We start from the raw sequence: 10,992 nt of genomic DNA on the forward strand, positions 1-10,992 counted from the left end.
GAGGCATTATTCGAGTAGGCATAAAACATACTTAAGGATTGATATGTTTTTGTTGACGGCCCATATTCAAGGGTGGTTAGGAAAACTGAATATAAAGCTAGACTATTATCTGATCATTCACCCTGTTATTAGCAATAGAACTGGAGGACATTCCACCAAGAACTTATAGATGGAAGTTAAACTCCATGCTACTTAAAAGGCAGGAATTTAGAGATAAAATAAGTGAAAGATAAATTTATATTATAGGACGCAAAGAAAGCATTCATTAGAGGGCAGATAATAAGTTATGTAACTAAGATGAAAAAGGACTACAATCAGGAAATAGAGCAGTTGGAAAGGGAGATAGTAAGCACAGAAAAGGAACTAGTAAAAAGGGATGATATAACGAAAAAGAGAGAATTGGCGGACAAAAAAAAAATGAAACATTACAAATGTACAAGGTGGAGAAGAACATAATGAAAATAAAACAAAAGTATTACGAACTGGGAGAAAAAACACAAAATATTAGCCTGGCAACTTAAAACAGAACAAGCTAAAAAGAACTGTATTGGCATCAAGGAAAAAGGACAAACAAATTACATATAACCCAATAAAAATTAATGAAAACTTTAAGGAATTTTATGAACAATTACACCAAACTGAGAATGGGGGGAAAGATGATAAAATAGAAGAGTTTTTAGCTAAAATTGAACTGCCAAAATTGTAAGAAGAGGAACAAAACAAACTGATAAAACCATTTGAAATAGAGGAAGTACAGGATATATTAAAAAAGCTGCCAAACAATAAAATGCCAGGAGGGGATGGATTCCCAATAGAATTCTATAAAATATTTAAAGAGTTATTAATTCCTTCTCTCCTGGAAGTAATGAACCAGATTGAAGAAACGCAAAACTTGCCGATTCATGTAAGACAGCAATAATTACAGTAATACCAAAGATGGGGAAGGATCCATTAACACCAGCATCATATTGACCAATATCTCTACTTAACTCAGATTATAAGATAATAGCGAAATTATTAGCATACAGATTGGCTGATTGTGTACCAAAATTAGTAAAACAAGATCAAATTGGATTTATTAAGAAAAGATGAACAGCAGATAATGTCTGTAAACTTATTAATCTAATTCATTCAGTTCAAAGAAATAAGAAGCCAATCGTGGCTGTTGCTTTAGACGCAGAAAAAGCCTTTGACAGAGTAGAGTGGAACTATTTATTTAAAGTATTACAGAGGTTCAATCTACCAGAAAAATATATTAATTGGATTAAAGCATTGAATAATGGACCATTGGCGAAGGTAACAGTAAATGGATATGTATCGAGCCAATTTAAATTAAGTAGGTCAACTAGACAAGGATGTCCATTATCCCCTTCATTGTTTGCCTTAGCAATAGAACCATTGGCAGAACTGATAAGAGCAGAAAATAAAATAAAAGGGATAAAATTAAAGGAGAAGGAGTATAAAATCAGCTTTCTTGCAGATGACAGAACCAGAAATATCAATAAAAGAATTACATAAGAAATTGAAGGAGTATGGAGAAATATCGGGGTACAAGATCAACGCAAATAAAAGTGAAACGATGCCAATGAGTAATGCGGATTATACAGAATTTAAAAAAGAATCACCATTTAAATGGCAAGCACAAGCAATTCGATACCCAGGTATCAGGTTAGATAATAACGTAAGCCACTTGTACAAACTAAATTATCAGCCACTAATAAAGAAATTGCAGGAAGACTTAGAACACTGTAAAGAATTACCACTAATGTTGATAGGGAGAGTAAATTGCATTAAAATGAATGTTTTCCCAAGGATATAATACTTATTTCAATAGTTGCCAATTCCCTTCACAGAAAAATTCTTTAATGAACTAAAGAGAATAATAAGAAAATTCTTGTGGAAACAGGGGAAACCGAGGGTAGCTTTAGATAAATTAACAGGGAGGTATAACCAAGGTGGTTTGCAGTTACCAAACTTTAAAAATTAATATAGAGCCGAACAATTAAGGCATTTATCAGATTTTTACCAGACAAGGGAAAAACCAGTCTGGACTAAGATAGAATTAGTTAAAATAGGGGAGAAGGTACAGGAACATATACTTTATAAGTGGGATGAAAAGCTGGTGCAATATAAAAGCTCACCAGTATTGCATCATTTAATTCATATATGGAAGAAGATCCACTTAGAAAGGAAAAAAACAAATTACCAAATACTAAAATTGTTATTGACACAAAACCCACTAATCCCTTTTACAATAGATAACCTTTTTCTTTAGAGAAATCGAGAGAAAAGGAATCAAAAGAATAGAAAATTGTTTTTTGGGAAATAATTTATTAACATTTGAACAGTTGAAGTTCAAATATGGAATAACTCATGGTACAATGTTTGCATATCATCAACTGAAAGCTTATTTACAGAATAAATTGGGAAACAGACTGAGATTACCAGAGGAAGCACTTTTGAATATGTGATTACAGACACAATGATAATTAAAAGATTTATAACAAACATGTACATTAAGCTGGAAGATAAGGAAAATGATGAAATAAGGTATAAACCTAAACAAAAGTGGGAAAAGGATTTAAACATAAAGATAAAACATGAAGCATGGGAAAAGTTATGTTCTGGAACTATGAAGAATATAATAAACACAAGGTTACGCATGATACAGTATAATTGGTTACACAGGTTATATTATCATGCCTCAAAAGTTAAAAGAATGGGATCCAACATTTTCAGATAGATGTTTTTGCTGCAAGAAGGAAACAGGAACAACAGTACATGCAATTTGGGCATGTGAGAAAGTGAAAAAGTTTTGGGAAGATCTAAATTAGGTATTAAATAAAATCACAAAAAATAACATACCAAAAAATCCAGAGATTGTTCTTCTAAGTAACAATAGAAGTAAGGAATTAGGCATCAAATTGGATAAAGTGCAAAATAGACATTATTATAGGCTTAGCAGTAGCTAAAAAATGTATAATGTCAATTTGGAAAATGGAAGAGAGCCTGAGAATACAGCAATGGTACATGGAAATGAATAAATGTATTCCATTGGAAAAAAAATAACATAGAATTTAAAAAATAAAGTCAAATTATTTGAACAAATTTGGGAACCATACAAGTAACATAACAGAGAGGGCTTGCCTCAGACCTCAACCCCCTAAAATGATAAGAAGACAAAACAACTTGATTCAGTGTGTAAAAGTAGATGACACATTTTTCTTGTTTATTTTTCATTGTGTGAAGACATTGTTTTATGGTTTTATTATATTGTATATGTTGAATATTAATTGGTTTTGGAGGGGGGTGGGATGGGGAGGGAGGGTAGGGGTGAATAAAGGGAGAAAATGCCACTGTGTATATTTAATGAGAAATGTTTGTATATATTTTGGTTGATATGGTTCACAGTGTGAAAAATAAAAAAATTATTTTAAAAAAGGTATGCAAAAATGTTGGCATGTGTCTGAACAAAAGAGTCGGGGGATGGGTGGTCACAAAAGCAGGAGGTGATAGGTGGAGAAGAGAGGGAGGGGTCAGCAGTGATCAAGAGGAGGAAGGGTGGCTCAGTGAATAGAGAAGGGAGGAAGGGGAGGGGGAAGAGGAGAGCAAGTGAGTAGAAACTGGAAAAGTCTATGTTAATCAAATGTCAACTGGCTGGAGAGTGCCCAGACGGAAAATCAGGTGTTGTTCCTCCAATTTGTGGACGGTCAGGGTGGGATAGTACATAAGGCCATGGACAGACATGCAATCTGGGTGTGTGATGTAGAACTGAAACAATTGGCTTCTGGGAGGTCTCTGTCACTGGTGTTGATGGAGCTAAGGTGCCAAGCAAAGTGATCTCGCAATCAGTGCCCAGTCTCTCCAAGATGGAGAAGGGAGCACCGGATGCAATAAATCAGTCCTGTGGATACACAAGTGTTGCTTCACTTGAAAGGCCTGTTTGAGGCCCCGGACCATGTCTAGGTAGGAGGTGTGGCACCCCTGCGGCCACAGAAAACTGTCAGGGGAGGGGAGGAGCTATTGTTGGGGAGGAATGAGTGAGCAAGGGAGTCACGGAGGTATTGGTCCCTACGGAAGGAGGAGAGGGGTAGATGTGTCTGGTAGTGGAATCCTGTCGTAAGTACCAGATATTCCGGAGGATAATATGTTGGATGCGGAGGCTGGTGGGGTGGGATAAGGAAAATTCTATGTTTGTTGCTTAAGAGTGAGCTTGTATTTACCACAGCAGATGGCAGCTTGTTCCGCACTCCCACCATTCTCTGATTGAAGATGTTCCCCCTAAATCTTTTACCCTAAAGCCATGTCCTCTTGTATTTATTTCTCCTAATCTAAGTGGAAAGAGCCTATTTGCATTTACTCTGTCTATACCCCTCATAATTTTGTAAACCCCTATCAAATCTCCCCTCATTCTTCGACACTCGAAGGACTAAAATCCTAACCTGCTTAATCTTTCCCTGTAACTCTACTCATGAAGACCCAGCCACATCCTAGTAAATCTTCGCTGCACTTTCAATCTTATTGATATCCCTCCTGTAGCTAGGCGACCAGAACTGCACACATTACTCCAGATTTGGCCTCACAAATGTCTTGAACAACCTCAATAACATAACATCCCAACTCCTGTACTCAATTCTTGGATTTATGAAGGCCAAGATGCCTAAAGCTTTCTTTACAACCCTATCTACCTGTGACACCACTTTCAGGGAATTGTGCATCTAAATTCCCAGATCCCTTTGTTCCTCTGCACTCCTCTGCCCTACCATTTAGTCTTTATGTTCTACCTTGGTTTATCCTTGCAAAATGCAACACCCCACAATTTTCTACATTAAATTCCATCTGCCATTTTCTCAGCTACTTTTCCAATTGGCCAAGATCCCTCTGCAAATTTTGAAAGTTTTCCTAGCAGTCCACACCTCCATCTTGCTGATCCAATTTTCCACATTATCATCCAGATCATTGATACAGACAACAAACAATGGTCCCAGCCTGGATCCCTGAGGCACACCACTAATCACAAGCCTCCAGTATGAGAAGCAATCATCCACTACCATTCTTTGTCTTCTATTCAACCAATATTGAATCCAGTTTACAACCTCTCCATGGATACCTTGTGTCTGAACCTTCTGAACTAACTTCCCATGTAGGTACTTGTCAAAGGCCTTACTAAAGTCTATGTAGACAACCTCCACAGTCTTTTCTTCATCTACTTTCTTGGTAACCTCCTTGAAAATCCATAAGATTCATTAAGCACAACCTACCACACACAAACCCATGCTGACTATTTAAAAAAAATATTTTATTTGTAGTTTACTAAATTGGGCTCAACAGTTTTTACAAATCTGTCAATTACAATTGATCCTTGTCCCATCTATGGGAATTTTCTATCGTCCAAAACTAACACTCCTCCTTTCTTCCTCCACCTAGCCCATTCCCTCGATCTCCAATACTTAACATTTAGACAACCAAAGAAAAAACATTTAAGACATTAAAACGTGCATAACATGGGAATAAATCATATTGGGGAGTAATGGGTCTGGCCTGGCCCAGTGGCCAGAGATTAGGCCAATTTTTCCTTTGTTTTCCTGACTTTTCCTGGCTGAACTGAGGTGGACCCCTAGTTTCCCCACTCTCCCTACAGATATTGGGGAGGAATCGGGGCGAACCAGGCCCTGGTGAAAAGTTATTGCTTTCACAGTTGTGCTCCTGTATTGCTCAAGTACGGTTGCCAAAATTTTTGGAAGGTGCCGTACCTTCTCCTCAGATTATAGGTAACTTTCTCCAGAGGAACACAGGCTTGCATTGCCTTACTCCATTGCACAATACTCAGGCAAGAGCTATGCACTTCCTGGCCACCGCCAATGCAATCATTACAAATTGAATTTGGAATTTGGACAGCTTCAGTGTAAGTTTTATGTCCATCATGTTACCCAACTGAAACAACTTAGGATCCTGTGGGAATTCCTTACCTATGATCCCAGGACTTTGCCTAGCTCTGCCCAGAAGGGCTTCACTTTTGTACATGTCCAGGTCGCATGCACAAAGGTTCCTGTCTCAATGCCACATCTGAAGCAATGATCCAACAGTTCTGGCTTGGACCTGCTAATCTTTTGTGGTGTCAAATACAGTTGGTGTAAGAAATTATATTGTATCAGCCTGTATCTCAGGTTGATTACCACCGTCATGCTGATCCATCATAGGTCAGACCAGCACCGCTCATCAATCATTATTTCCAAATCCAACTCTCACCTCTGTCTTGATTTGTGGAGACCTTGTTTAGGTCCTTTTACTTGGAGCAGGAAATACATTGCCGAAATAAATTTCCATGTGCTCCCCCTTAGAATCATGGTCTCTATGTCTCTGTACTTCGGAAGGGCCATAGTTGGACCTAATTTGTCCTGCAGAAAAGATCTTATCTGAAGGTTCCAGTGGAATGTCTTATTTAACAAATCATCTTTCTGCCTCAGCCGTTCAAATGACATTAATTGGCCTTGCTCTTAACAGTCCTCTATGCACCGGACATCATTCCTTCGCCGATGTCTAGTATTGTTACCCACTGTCAAAGGTATTAGCCATTTTGGAGTTGGTGGGGGGGGGGAAATTTTGGAGAGAGCATCAATTTTATTCCTAAATACTGATTAATGTCACCCCAGATACGAATAATTTACTTTAGTATGGGGCTGTGTCTTTCCAGATAGCAATTTGGCATCCCATTTGTAAATAAAGTCCCCTGCTACCTTCTTGCCTACCAAGTTTAGACCAATTTGTACCCCTGAAGGTACCTATTTTGACCTCCCCCTAAAAAGAATGAGGAGATGTACCTCGACTGGGCTGCCCAATAGTATTTTTTTTTAAAGTCCGGAATCTATAATCCACCCAGACTATAGTCCCAGGTCAATTTCTCCAGAGAGACCCTGGCAACCTTCCCGTTCCATAAGAACATTCTTATCAGAGAGAGCAGGGCCTGAAAGAAACCCCTTGGCAACGTCACAGGCAAGGTCTGAAAAAGATATTTTAGTCTTGGCAGCACATTCATTTTCACGCAGTTTACCATGCCCAGCAACGTTATGGGCAGGGACATCCATCTGTTTTGGTCCGCCTCGAGTTTTAATTTGTACAATTTGTTTTGATAATTATCTATTTTGATTACCAGGTACCTGATCCCATTTTGTGATCACTTTAGGTAACTATTTTTCCGACATTGACTATAATCCCCTCCTGTAAGTGACATAATCTCACTCTTATCCCAATTAATCTTGTACCTGGAAGCCTCCCCATAGTCTTCCAGAGTAAAGTGGAGTTTGGGCAATGTGTTTATTGGGTTTGTCAAAATATCACTACATCATCAGCAAATAAGTAGATCTTGTGTTCTTCCTGAGCCACTCGGAACCCCTTAATGTCTGGATCCTGATGAATAGCCTCAGCCAACGGTTCCATGGCCAGTACAAACAGAGCTGGAGATAGTGGGCATCCATGTCTGCTTGACCTCATGAGTGGGAAGGCTGAAGAAACTTGCCCATTTGTCACAACTTTTGCCTTGGGTGCATGATATGGCACCCTTATCCAATTAATCTAACCCTAGCCCTATTTTTTCCAGAACTTTGAATAAAAAGACCCATTCCAATCTGTCAAATGCCTTTTGTGCATTGAGAGCCATGGCGAGATTTGGACCAGCTGGGGAAATTGGGCCAGTAAATGGCTGATGGAATTTAATGCAGGTAAGTGTGAGGTGTAACACTTTGGAAGAACGAATCAGGGTAGGACATACATAGTAAATGGCAGGCCATTGTGGAATGCGGAGTAATGGCAGGCCATTGAGGAATGCGGAGGAGCAAAGAGATCTGGGAATACATATACATTGCTCCCTGAAGGTGGTGTTGCAGGTGGACAGGGTTGTAAAGAAAGGTTTTGGCATCTTAACCTTTACAAATCAAAGTATTGAATGTTGGAATGTTATGTTGAAGTTATTCAAGTCATTGGTGAGACCACACTTAGAATATTGTGTGCATTTCTGGTTTCCTGGCAGCAGGAAAGATATCAACAAGATTGAAAGAGTGCAGAGAATATCTACTAAGATAGTGCCTGGTCTTCAGGAGTTGAGTTACAGGGAGAGATTAAACAGGTTAGGACTAAACTCCTTGGAATGAAGAAGAATGAGGGGAAACTTGATAGAGGTTTATAAGATTATGAGGGGTATAGACAAAGTAGATGTGAGTAGGATATTTCCACTTAAATTGGGGGAGATAAATATGAGAGGTGATTGCTTTAGGCCAAAAGGTATAAGGGGAGCATTTCACTCAGAGGGTGGAATGAGCTGCCAACGTAGTGAAAGCAGATTCAATTCACTGACCCGGATTCGGCCCATAACCCTCCATACCTCTCCCGTCCATATACCTATCCAACCTATCCTTGAATATTAACATCAACTTCTTTTCAACCACCTCTGCCGTAAGTTCATGCCACACCCTCACCACCCTCTGCGTGAAGAAATTCCCCCTCATGTTTCCCCTAAACTTTTCCCCTTTTACTCTCAATCCATGTTCTCTTGTTTGAATCTCCCCCAACTCTCAGTGAAAAAAGCCTATCCACATAGACTCTATAATTTTGAATATCTCTATCAAATCACCCCTCAATCTTTTACACGCCAGGGAATAAAGCCCCAGCTTGCTCAACCATTCCTTGTAACTCAAACCCTGAAACCCCGGCAACATTCTTGTAAATCTCCTCTGTGCACCCTCTCTGTTCTGTCTATATCCTTCCTGTAATTCGGCGACCAAAACTACACACAATATTCCAAATTTGGTCTCACCAATGCCTTATACAATTTAAACATAACATTCCAACTCCTGTATTCTATAGTCTAATTTATGAAAGCCAACATACAAAATGCCTTCTTCACCACCCTATCCACATGTGATTCAAATTTCAGGGAATTATGTACCATGACTCCTAAACCCCTTTGTTCCACTGCACTCCTCAATTGTCGACCATTTAGCGTGTATGTCCTATTTTGATTAGTCCTACCAAAATGTAGAACCTCGCATTTATCAGTATTAAACTCCATCTGCCATCTTATACCCCACTCTTCCAACTGTCCTATATCACCCTGTAAGCTTTGATAATCTTCCTCGCTGTCCTCAACACTGCCAACCTGCAAATTTACTAACCAATTTGCTGCCCCATCATCAAGATTGTTTATATATATTACAAACAGCAGTGGACCCAGTACTGATCCCTGAGGCACTCCATTCAACACCGGCCTCCAATTTGACAAGCAATTTTCCATCACTACTCACATCTCCCATCCAAACATTGTTGAATCCATCTCACTACTTCATCATTAATACCTAATGCTTCCACCTTCCTTACTAATCTCTTATGGGGAACTCTATCAAAACCCTTACTAAAGTCCAAATAGAAAACATCCACCATCTTCCCCATATCAACCTTTTTAGTAACCTCCTTGAAAAACTCTATAAGATTTGTTAGACATGATCTACCATGTACAAAGCCTTGCTGACTACACCAAATCAATCCCTGTCTTTCCAAATAGTTGTATATACCATCTCTCAAAACATTTTCCATTAATTTACCTACCACCAATGTCAAACTTACAGGCCTATAATTACCAGGTTTGCTTTTGGATCCATTTTTGAACAGCAGAACAACATTAGCCAACCTCCGGCACTTGTCCTGTGGTTAGTGACATTTTAAATATTTCTGTCAATACCCCCACTATTTATTCTCTGACCTCCCTCAGGGTCCTATTTTGTCAGGACCCAGAGATTCATCCACCTTGATCTTTTTCAATATAGCCAACATTACCTCCTCATTAATTCTTATATTATCCATGACCTCCCTACCATATTTCTTCTCTTCATCTGGCTCGATATTCTTTTCCTTAGTGAATACTTAAGAAAAAAAAAGTTTAAGATTTATGGAGGGGTAATGTGACTGACAAGTCCAATGCGGGAGAGGCAGACACGGTTGCAGCGGTTGCAAGGGAAAATTGGTTGGCTGGGGTTGGGTGTTGGGTTTTTCCTCCTTTGTCTATTGTCAGTGAGGTGGGCTCTGCGGTCTTCTTCAAAGGAGGTTGCTGCCCACCGAACTGTGAGGCGCCAAGGTGCACGGTTGGAGGTGATATAAGCCCACTGGCGGTGGTTAATGTGGCGGGCACCAAGAGATTTATTTAGGCAGTCCTTGTACCTCTTCTTTGGTGCACCTCTGTCACGGTGGCCAGTGGAGAGCTCGCCATATAACACGATCTTGGGAAGGCGATGGTCCTCCATTCTGGAGACGTGACCTACCCAGCACAGTTGGATCTTCAGCAGCGTGGATTCGATGCTGTCGGCCTCTGTCATCTCGAGTACTTCGATGTTAGGGATGAAGTCGCTCCAATGAATGTTGAGGATGGAGCGGAGACAACGCTGGTGGAAGCATTCTAGGAGCCGTAGGTGATGCCGGTAGAGGACCCGTGATTAGGAGCCAAACAGGAGTGTTGGTATGACAACGGCTCTGTATACGCTAATCTTTGTGAGGTTTTTCAGTTGGTTGTTTTTCCAGACTCTTTTGTGTAGTCTTCCAAAGGCGCTATTTTCCTTGGCGAGTCTGTTGTCTATCTCGTTGTCGATCCTTGCATCCGATGAAATGGTGCAGCCGAGATAGGTAAACTGGTTGACCGTTTTGAGTTTTGTGTGCCCGATGGAGATGTGGGGGTGCTGGTCGTCATGGTGGGGAGCTGGCTGATGGAGGACCTCAGTTTTCTTCAGGCTGACTACCAGGCCAAACATTTTGGCAGTTTCCGCAAAACAGGACGTCAAGCGCTGAAGAGCTGGCTCTGAATGGGCAACTAAAGCGGCATCATCTGCAAAGAGTAGTTCACGGACAAGTTGCTCTTGTGTCTTGGTGTGAGCTTGCAGGCGCCTCAGATTGAAGAGACTGCCATCCGTGCGGTACCGGATGTAAACAGCGTCTTCATTGTTGAGGTCTTTC

The sequence above is a fragment of the Narcine bancroftii genome, chromosome 3 (assembly GCF_036971445.1).
Source record: "Narcine bancroftii isolate sNarBan1 chromosome 3, sNarBan1.hap1, whole genome shotgun sequence".
NCBI lineage: Eukaryota > Metazoa > Chordata > Chondrichthyes > Torpediniformes > Narcinidae > Narcine > Narcine bancroftii.